Source organism: Hemiscyllium ocellatum (genome assembly GCF_020745735.1).
Source record: "Hemiscyllium ocellatum isolate sHemOce1 chromosome 27 unlocalized genomic scaffold, sHemOce1.pat.X.cur. SUPER_27_unloc_17, whole genome shotgun sequence".
NCBI lineage: Eukaryota > Metazoa > Chordata > Chondrichthyes > Orectolobiformes > Hemiscylliidae > Hemiscyllium > Hemiscyllium ocellatum.
In genome coordinates, this window is record NW_026867484.1 from 241,082 (window position 1) to 251,765 (window position 10,684).

Below are 10,684 nucleotides of genomic sequence, written 5' to 3' on the forward strand. Positions count from 1 at the left end.
TTCCAGTCAGTAGATGCAGATTACTGTCCCATACTGATCCACGGGCCACGATGACCCAGCTGTGGTGACAAGCTTGTGAAGGTCTGAGTGCTCTTCTCCTGTTCTCTGTCGGCCTGCTATGATCCGAATCATCAAACCTCTCTTCTCCGAGATGGGGATAAACTGATGAAGGTGAAACACATCAGTTGCGGTGTGTTCCATGCGCAGGAGGCCCTGCTGTAATTCCCCACGCTGTCTCACACAGCAGCATCCTCTCGGTGAATTACGCTTGGCAAATAAAACGATTGAACCAAATCAGTGTCCTCCATTGGATTTTACTGACACCGTTTATAAAATTCAGGCTCACCGTTAATGTGGAGAGGGGCCGTCAGACTGTAGTTTCCGCTGCTTCTGTTGAATAAAGATAATTTTAACTGTGTCCAGTGAGAGGAAAGGATTTGCTGTTGGTGGGAAACATTTCTATCTGAACTCGTTTGTCACTCTGCTATGACAGGAGGAGCTGGGACCTCCTGATAGTTTGAAACACAAAGCTGATAATCACTAGATTATGTTGTAAAAATATCGGTATAATGTTATTCACACCGCGCTGTCACCAACTGAACGAAGCGGCTGTGTGTTTAAATCCCGTGATGAACAGTTTGTCTTATTATTTCTCACACTGGGGGGAGCTGAGCATTTACCCAAACACTGGGCACACCACCTCCCTGATTCAGTGTTCACAAATCAAACTGATAGCAAAGCTTTCCTGTGATCGAAAGTTTCCGGAAAGAAGATTTGGCTCACAGAAAAACGGAGAAACATACTCCTTCCTTGGTTTGAAACATAAATGGTCGACTTCAGTGAGCCTGACGTGATTCGAACACGCAACCTTCTGATCTGGAGTCAGACGCGCTACCGTTGCGCCACAAGCTCACTGATGGCCGGAGGTCTCTATTCATGATTAAAGGAAATGATCGCACTTCAATGATTTTACGTTTTGAGTAGCAACGGAGATCAACAGTTCATGTCTGTTCTGTTCCTCCCCCTCTCTTTCTGTCTCTCGAAACAATTTCCAACTCTCTCTCAATGAAAATCTGAAAGAATGTGTGGATGCTGTATATCAGAAACAAAAAAAACAGGAGTAGCATGTGACCCTTCCACAGAACTGATGGTGATTGGGAAAATGTCGGTTTATATGCAGGAGATATTGTGGGAGGAAGGCGGAGATCAGGACAGAGCCCAAAGCGAAGGAAGAACTGTTGGACAGATAAAGGAGTTGATAACGATCTGCGTGGGAGGGTGAATAACTGTTAATGGAGACTGTTCGTGGCTAAGTAGTGTGGAATGACAGACGATGTGATAACAAGGCTTGGTGTGTGTGGGAGGGACGAGGATACTATGGAGTTCAGGCCCTAGAATTATTGAATTCGATATTGGGACCGGAGGGATGTATGGTCCCCAAGTGGAATATCCAGTGCTCTTCGTTCTGCTGGTGCTGAGCTTCACTGGAACAATACAGCAAACCTGAGACACAGATGTTGGCCAGGGAACAGGGTGGGTGTGGAATTGGCAGGCAGCTGGAAGCTCAGGGTCTTTTTTGCAGGCAGAGCGCAGATGTTCTGTTCAGCAGTCACCCAGTTTATGCTTCGGTTCCCCAATATAGATGAGACCACATTGTGAGCAGCAAATGCAGTAGACTGGTTGTGGGAAGTGCAGGTAAAGTACCACTTCACCTGGAAGGTAAGTTTGGGCGCTTAGATAGTGAGGAGGGAACAGGTAAATGGGCTGGCGTCACACATTCGGCAGTTGCAGAGGAAAGTGGCGTTGGACTATTGGGGTAGGAATGGGGGTAGGGTTGATGGGAATGAATGAAGTGTGGACCCAAGGCATAACTCCTGCCCATTTACCTATCTGTCAAAAAGAGGAATATGTTAACTGTGTACAAGGAAATTTTCTAATTCACAATGTGGATGTACCTACTGGAGAGGGTGCAAAACCTAAGGCCAGCAACCCCAATTCTATTAACATTAGAATCGTGATTGAAAATAATATATCAGATCAGTGGGCGGCACGGTGGCACAGTGGTTAGCACTGCTGCCTCACAGCGCCTGTAGACCCGGTTCAATTCCCGACTCAGGCGACTGACTGTGTGGAGTTTGCACGTTCTCCCCGTGTCTGCGTGGGTTTCCTCGGGTGCTCCGGTTTCCTCCCACAGTCACAAAGATGTGCGGGTCAGGTGAATTGGCCAAGCTAAATTGCCCGTAGTGTTAGGTAAGCGGTAAAATGTAGGGTGGGTTGCGCTTCGGCGGGTCGGTGTGGACTTGTTGGGCCGAAGGGCCTGTTTCCACACTGTAAGTCTAAGTCTAATCTAAAGTTGAAGTTCTAAATTGGAGGAAGATTCAGGTATTAAGCAAGATCCTACAAAAGCTGATTGGGGGCAGATGTTCGCAGGTTGCTGGAAAATGGAAAGCCTTCAGATATGAGATAACAAGAGTCCAGACAAGTATATTTCAGTTAGGTGAAAGGAAAGGCTGGTATATGTAGGGAATGCTGGATGACTAGAAAGAATGAGATTTTGGTTAAGAAAAACAAGGAAGCATATGTCAGGTATAGACAGAGAGATCGAGTGAGAGTATGAAGGCAGTACAAGCATACTTGAGAGGGAATCATGAGGGCAAATAGGGGGCTTGAGATAGCTTTGGCAAATAGAGTTAATGATAATCCAAAGGGTTTTTATAAATACCTTAAGGACAAAAGGAAAAAAGGGAGATAATAGGGCAACTGAAAGATCAGCAAGGCGGCCTTTGTCTGGAGCTGCAGTAGATGGGGGGGGGGGCGTGGAATACTGAACGGATATTGTGCATCAGTGTTTACTGTGGAGAAGGGCATGGAAGATATAGAATGTGAGAAAATAGATGCTGACATGTTGAAAAAATGTCCATATTACAGATGAGAAATTGCTGGATATCTTGAAATGCATAAAAGTGGATAAATCCCAAGGACCTGATCAGGAGTACCCTAGAACTCTGTGGGAAACTAGGGAAGTGATTGCTGGGACTCTGACTGAGATATTTGTATCATCCATAGTCATAGGTGAGGTGTCGGAAGGCTAGAGGGTGGCTAATGGGGTGCCAGTATTTAAGAAAGGTGGCAAGAAAAAGCCAGGGAACTATAGATCGGTGAGCCTAACATCCGTGATGGGCAAGTTGTTGGAGAGAATCCTGAGAGATAGGATTTACATGTATTTGGAAAGGCAAGAATTGACTAGGCATAGTCAGCATGGTTTTAAGCTTGGGAAATCATGTCTCACAAACATGATTGAGTTTTTTGAAGAAGTAACAAAGTGGATTGATAAGGGCAGAGCAATAGACGTGATCTATATGGACTTCAGGAAGGCGTTCATCAAGGGTCCTCATGGGAGACTGGTGAGCAAGGTTTAATCTCATGGAAGCTGAAAATGTGTTGCTGGAAAAGCGCAGCAGGTCAGGCAGGATCCAAGGAGCAGGAGAATCGATGTTTCAGGCATGAGCCCTTCTTCAGGAATTCATGGAATGCAGGGATAACTAACCATTTGGATACAGAATTGGCTCGAAAGCAGAAGTCAGAGGGCGGTGATGGAGGGTTGCTTTTCAGACTGAAGGCCTGTGACCAATGGTGTGTCAGAAGGATTGATGCTGGGTCAGCTACTTTTTGTGATTTATATAATGATTTGTATGCAAACGGAGGAGGTATAGTTAGTAAGTTTATAGATGACACCAAAATTGGAGGTGTAGTGGACAGCAAAGAAGGTTACCTCAGATTGCAACGGGACCTTGATCATGGGCCAATGGGCTGAGAAGTGGCTTTTGGAGGTTAATATAGATAAATATGAGGTGCTGCATTTTGAAAAAACAAATCAGAGCAGGACTTTTACACTTAATGGTACGTTCCTTGGAAGTGTTGCTGAACAAAGAGACCTGGGAGTTCAGGTTGATAGTTCCTTAAACGTAGAAACGCAGGTAGATAGGATAGTAAAGAAGGCTTTTGGTGTGCTTTCCTTTGTTGGTCAGAGCATCGAGGATAGATGTTGGGAGCTCATGTTGCCACTGTACAGAACATTGGTCAGGCCACGTTTGGAATATTGCATGTAATTTTGGTTTGCTTCCTATTGGAAAGATGTTGTGAAACTAGAAAAGGTGCAGAAAAGATTTACAAGGATGTTGCCAGTGTTGGAGGGTTGAGCTAGAGGGCGAGGTTGAATAGACTGTTTTCTCTGGAGCGTCAGAGGCTAAGGGGTGACCGGTATAGAGGTTTATAAAACCATGAGGGATATGGATAGGGCAAATCGACAAGTTCTTTTACCTGAGATGGGGGAGTCCAGGACTAGAGGGCATAGGTTTAGGGAGGGGGGGGAAAGATATAGAAGGGACATAAGGGGCAACCTTTCACGCAGAGGGTGATGCATGTACGGCATGAGCTGCTGGAGAAAATGATGGAGGCTGGTATAATTACAGCATTTAAAATGCGTCTGGTTGTGTATATGACTAGGAAGGTTTTATGGGGATGTGGGCCAAGTGCTGTCAAATGGGACTGGATTAGGTTAGGATATCTGGGCTGCATGGACGAGTTGGACCGAAGGGTCTGTTTCCGTGCTGTACATCTGTGTCACTCTGTGAGACTCTATGGGATTATCTGCCCAAGAGAGCAGTTGAGACAGCTTCATGAAGTATATTGAAGACACAGTTGGATGGGTTTTTGCGTGGTAGGGGAATTAAGGGTGGGGGGGATAATGCAGGTTGGTGGAGCTGTGATCTTAATGAATGACGAAGCAGGCTTGACCAAATGGTCCTCTCCTCCTGCTTCTGTTAATATGAATCTGCAATACTGCGTTTCCGCGACAGGAGTTTTCCCACGGCACAAAGGAGGTTTTCTAAAATAAATTTAAACCCATTGCTTTGCTTGAACTCAAACTGCATTGACTTGGAGGAGAGTGGGATTTGCAAAGTGCCCTCCCCTCCACACGTGCCTCAACTGCAGGGCAGCTGTCCGCCGGCCGCCCCATTGTTGACGTCACAATGCGGATGCAGCCCTGTCAGCTTCAGAGTGAAACTTCCTCTCTCTGGGCAATATCTGGGAGCAAAGCAATGTCACACCCTTTCCATATACCATCCTCCAGCAGCGAGGGGGGAGGGGAGGTAGGGGTGGGTGAAACACTGTTCACTTGTAGCAACTGGAGTGAATCCAGGGAGGGGGCAGACACTCCAAAGGTGCTCAAATACTTTCTATCTCTCTTAAAGCTATTTTCCTTGTGTATTCACTCAGTTTGGCACGTGTACAGTTTGCACCCTCGAAAAGGATTGCTTCTTTACTCATGTTCACAACTAAAAGGTTAGATTCTCATGGATCTGAGCAGCATTTAAGGGATTGGCACATGTTAAAAAAATGTAGGGCACCGGGCATGTGGCTCGTTGGTCTAGGGCATGATTCTCGCTTCGGGCCACTTGGTGTGTGGACGTGTGAGAGATCCCGGGTTCAAATCCCGTATGAGCCCTTGTTTCTTACATTGCCTTGTGTGGAAACGGCCAATCAATTCTCTCAAAAAGCAGCTTCGTTTAACGAGATCCGACTTCCTGAATCAGGGATGGGGCAGAGCTACCATTACAATGAACGCGGCAAGGGCAACACTTATTCAAAGCGAAAACAAGTTTTACTTCACACACAGGGTGGTGGGCGTTTGGAACGCGTTAGCAGCAGAGGTGGTAGAGGCAGGCACGGTAATTTCATTTAAGATGCGTCTGGATAAATGCATGAGTGGATGGGGAGTAGAGGGATACAAATACTTAGGAATTGACCAACAGGTTTAGACAGTACATTTGGATTGGCTCAGGCTTGAAGGGCCTGTTCCTGGGCTGTAAAATTTCTTTGTTCTTTGTTCTATATGATGTATATCTGATATTGTTGGCTGTTGTAAAAGTTTCTTTGTAATTATTATTCACCTTCTAATGTAGTAATGGAGTTACGTCCTGTTTTGTCATAATTTTTTTATTTAATAGGCCAGCATTCAGCAATTTTACTGCCTTTCTTTTCTCAAGAAGCCTTAACATCTAATTTTCATATCCTTGATTCAGCTCCATTTCCAGCATCTTTGTAGGCAGTTTGTTCCATGTTATTGTCACTGGAATGAAGTTTTCCTCCATACATACCTAAGCCTATCTGGCTGCATGAGGGTTTTCAGGTTTCTGTGGCCTGGATAATATGTGATCAGCAGGCATCTGGCAATCTAAAGGAGTTTCCACCTATGTTATGTTCATTTAACTGTACTGACAGTGATCACTTAATTTTGTGATTTTTCTTTGTAGGAAGACGTGCAGAAGAAAAATCTGAAAGCAAATGATACATCAACTTCTGACAGAGCCACTTGATTCATTGGGACTTGAATGTCAGCAGCCATTCCAATCAAGAAGACCTGTTTGCTTGAAAGATTTTGGACACTGGTGTGGCAGGAAGAATACTGAGACACCCGAGAGGGGAGATTCAGTGCGCTGACTGTGAAAAGTGCTTCAAACCATTTACTCAGCTTAGGGGAATCAAACTCTCACCCGTCACGGTGGGGATAGACTGGTAATTTCAAACCCAGAGTAACACAAGGAAAGCTCCTTCAATGGGGAAACCGCGTGGAAATGTGGGGACCGTGGGAAAAGATTCCCTTCCCCATCCGTGCTGGAAACTCACAGACTCATTCACACCGGGAGAGGCCATTCACCTGCTCAGTGTGCAGGAAGGGCTTCAGTCGGATCAGCCATCTGCAGACGCACGAGTGGGTCCACAAGGGAGAGAAGCCATTCGCGTGCCCCATGTGCGGAGAGAGGGGTCACTCAGACAGCTGCACTGCTGACCCACCAGCGGGTCCACACCGGAGAGAGGCCATTCACCTGCTGTAAGTGCCGGAAAGGATTCACCTGCTCCTCCCACCTGCGGAGGCACCAGTGAGTTCACGCGCCATCGCAGGGGGATTGAACGAACGATGGCCGAGTGCCAAGTGCTTATGCACGAAACACGATTCTCCCGCCCCTTGGATGCTGCCTGACCTGCTGAGCTTTTCCAACACCACGCTCTCGACTCTGATCTCCAGCATCTGCAGTTTTCACTTTCTCCTCGAGGGCAAGGTTGGACTTGTGTTTTATTCACTCATTCACTCCTTACAGCCTCTCCTTTGTTGTGGCCTAACTGCACATACATCAATGCAAGTTTCAGAAAGATTTTTGCAGCTTTTGTTTTGGAAAAAATAACATTCTTCCCGACTTTAACGAAGTTTCTGAATATACGGTTTTAGTTATTCTCAATTTTAAATATCAACTATTTCCCACATGCCGTGTTTCCCAGGTAAAGTCATCACCATCCATTCTCTATCTCCCTGAGAAAGACTTCATACAGCGATCAAAGAGGGCTGAGGCACGAGAAAGGACGATTGTGGGGTGCAGGGATGAGGGGGTCGTTGGTGATGGTGGAGAAAGGAGGGAGATGGACAGGGGTTCAGAGCGTTGGGGGGAGAATAGAGGGTGCAGTGTGAGGAGAGAGAATGGGCAGGGGGCAGTGAATGGGGAGAAAATGGACAGGGGGGCAGAATGTGAAGAGAGAGACGGCACAAATGCCACCTTCTCCAGGCCTGGTGTCAATGTCCAACGAACTGGAACCCACTCCTCCCACATTTCTCAATATACACGTGGCTAAGGCAATGGTACCATATCATCATTCCAGGCCATTCACACCGACCTTCCCAACAGCATCCCACTTAGACTCACTCGATTACGCTACAGCCCTGCAGTTCCCCATGGCTATTTCCTGATGAAGGGTTTTGCCGAAACGTCAATTCTCCTGGTCCTCCGATGCTGCCTGACCGACTGTGCTTTTCCAGCTCCACACTCTCGACTCTAATCTCCAGCATCTGCAGTCCTCACTTTCGCCCAGTAAGGGGTGAATGTTCTATTCCTAGTCTTTTAGATCTCTTAAAATCTTTCTCCCACACCCTAAGCCTTAACCTCTAGTTTTGGAATACCTCTACCCTGGGGAAGGACAGAAACGTTGAAAAGCCAGACAAAATGCAAAAGAAATAAAATGTCGAGGCACAGCGAAAAAAATCGGCAAATAAAATAGCGTCGGCATTTGTCTCCCGTATTCGCATTTGGACGCTTAATATTTGTTATGATCGGGAGGTGCCCGTGTTGGACTAAGGTGTACGTGTTCAACGTTGGACTGTTGTGCTGTATCAGAGTTGAATATTGTGGCGCTGGAAAACCACAGTAGGTCAGACAGCAACTGAGGAGGAGGAGGAGGGTTGACGTTTCGGGCACGAGCACTTCATCAAGAGTGACGTGTGGATAGACAAAGAGGCCTCAGTGTCCTTCTACACCAGTCACTGCCAGTTGTCAGAAAGTGCAGCAAGCAATGAGCAAAGCAAGTGGTATATCAGCGAGAGGAATTGAGTTCAGAAATGAGGATGTCTTCCTGCAGTTAGGTCGGTTATTGAATTTATTCAAGCTGAGTTCATGTGATTTTGAAGAACGAAGAAGTTATGGGGGGAGGCAAGAAAATGGCTTTAAGACCAGTACAGAACAGTTACAGAGTCACACAGCACAGAAACAGACCATTCAGTCGAACACGTCCATGCTGATGGTGTTCTGAAACTAAACTGGTCCCACCTACCAATGATGGCCCATATCCCTCCGAACATTTCCTATTCATGTACTTACCCAAATGCCTTTTAAACATTGTAACTGTACCTGCATCCAGCAACTCCTCTGGACATTGATTCCTCACACGATCTACTCTTTATCTTTTAGAAAAAAAAGGTGCCCCTCATGTCTTTTTAAAATATTTCTTTCTTCACCTTCAAATTTGCTCCCTAATCTTGAAACACCCACACTAGGGAAAGAATACTTGCCGTTCACCTCATTTATACCTCTCATGATTTTATAATCCTCTCTAAGGTCACCTCTCAATCTCTGATGCTCCAGTGAAAAAAGTCTCAGCCTATCCATCTAGATGCAGGTATGTTTATATCCAGTTATGAACTGTTCAATGCTGGTGCCAGCTGGAAATATAAATGACCTATTCCTGCTTCCAATTCTCTCACTGTGTCCAGGACAGCAGGAGACCATACAACATAGGTGCAGAAATTAAGCCATTTAGTCCATCAGATCTGCTCCACCATTCAATCACGGCTTCTACGTTTCTCAGCTCTATTTTGAAATATGGATTTTGGAAAGGCAGATCAGGGCAGGATCTACACATTTAATGGGGAGTGTTGTTGAATAAACATACCTTGGAGTGCTGGTTCATAGTGGAGTCGCAGGTAGACAGGGTAGCAAAAAAGGTATTTGGTATATTTGCTTTTATAGGTCAGTGCATTTCAATATAGACGTTGGGAGGTCATGTTGAGGCTGTACAGGACATTGATTAGGCCACTTTTGGAATACTGCATTCGGTTCTGGTTTCGCTGCTACAGGAAAAGTGTTACGAACTTTTGCAAGGATTTGGAAAAGATTTACATGGCTATTACCAAAGTTGGAGGGTTTGATTTATCTGAAGAGGCTGAATCGGCTGGGCTGTTTTCTCTGGATCATTGGGGGCTGAGGGGTGACTTTATAGAAGCTCATAAGGAGCATGGATAGAGTGAATAGCCAAAATCTTTTCCCCAGAGTAGGGGTTTCCAAAACTAGAGGGCAAAGGTCTGAGGTGAGAGGGGAAATATTTCAAAGGAACTTTACAGGCACCTTCCTTACGCAGAGGGTGTTGTGTGTATGGAAAGAGCAGCTAGAGGAAGTGGTGGATGCTGGTATAATTAAAGCATTTTAAAAGGCATCTGGTAATAGGGAGAATTGAGAGGGATATGGGTTATGTGCTGACAAATGAGACTATGTTAATTTGGGATATCTGGTCAGCACGGACAATTTGGACTGAAGGAAAGCAGAAGTGTCATTGTGAAGACTGGACTTTCAGAGCAGCTTTCAAGGATGTTTCGTCCTTACTGGGAGCAGAAGCTACAATGAAATTTTTCATTTGTGAGACAGCAACTGAGTGAGTGAGGACATTCAGGATATTGGTGGAAAGTGGGAATTTGTTTTAATGTGGAGTTGAAGTGATTGAAGTAAAGTGTGTTGAGCAGGGAGCCTAGTGAAGGGTTAGGTGAGTTTTTGTTTTAAAACTGCTCATTTCTTTCAGCCTCCAACAATTGTATTTCCAATGCTGTCCATCAGGGGAGCGGTGAATCAGTAACTGGTAGTATTAGAAGCTTACGATTTTCAGTACTGCAGGTATTGCATTGTCTCATCAGCTTTGTAAAGGTTACTGGCAGCAGCGGGAGGTATGGGCTGGATTCACTAGAAATGATTAAGCAGTTAGATAACACACGTACAAGAGGCAGGGTGGGACTTGTCTTTCGATTTGCAGAAGGTGGGAGTTTCTGATGCTTCGGTCCATGGCAAACACAACTGCGGTAAATCATAGAATCACTACAGCGTGGAAGCAGGCCATTCATCCCATCAAGTCCACACTGACCCATCCAACGAGCATGCCACCCAGACCCACGCTATCTGGTCGTTTCTGCCGGTGAGTGAGACTAGGTCACAAGATTAGAGAGTAGGTTTTTAAGACAGAGGAGAAGGAACTGCTTTTCCGGGAGAGTGGTGAATCTATGGTAATCTCTGCCCAAGGAAGCAGTAGAAGC

General features: G+C 45.7%; 1 non-coding gene across 1 annotated transcript; it reads right to left on the reverse strand.

The window, feature by feature from the left end:
• Positions 1-840: 840 nt before the first annotated feature.
• Positions 841-912, reverse strand: trnaw-cca (transfer RNA tryptophan (anticodon CCA)). The gene has a single exon. It is a non-coding gene; the product is annotated as a tRNA-Trp (tRNA).
• Between the last annotated feature and the right edge of the window lie 9,772 nt (positions 913-10,684).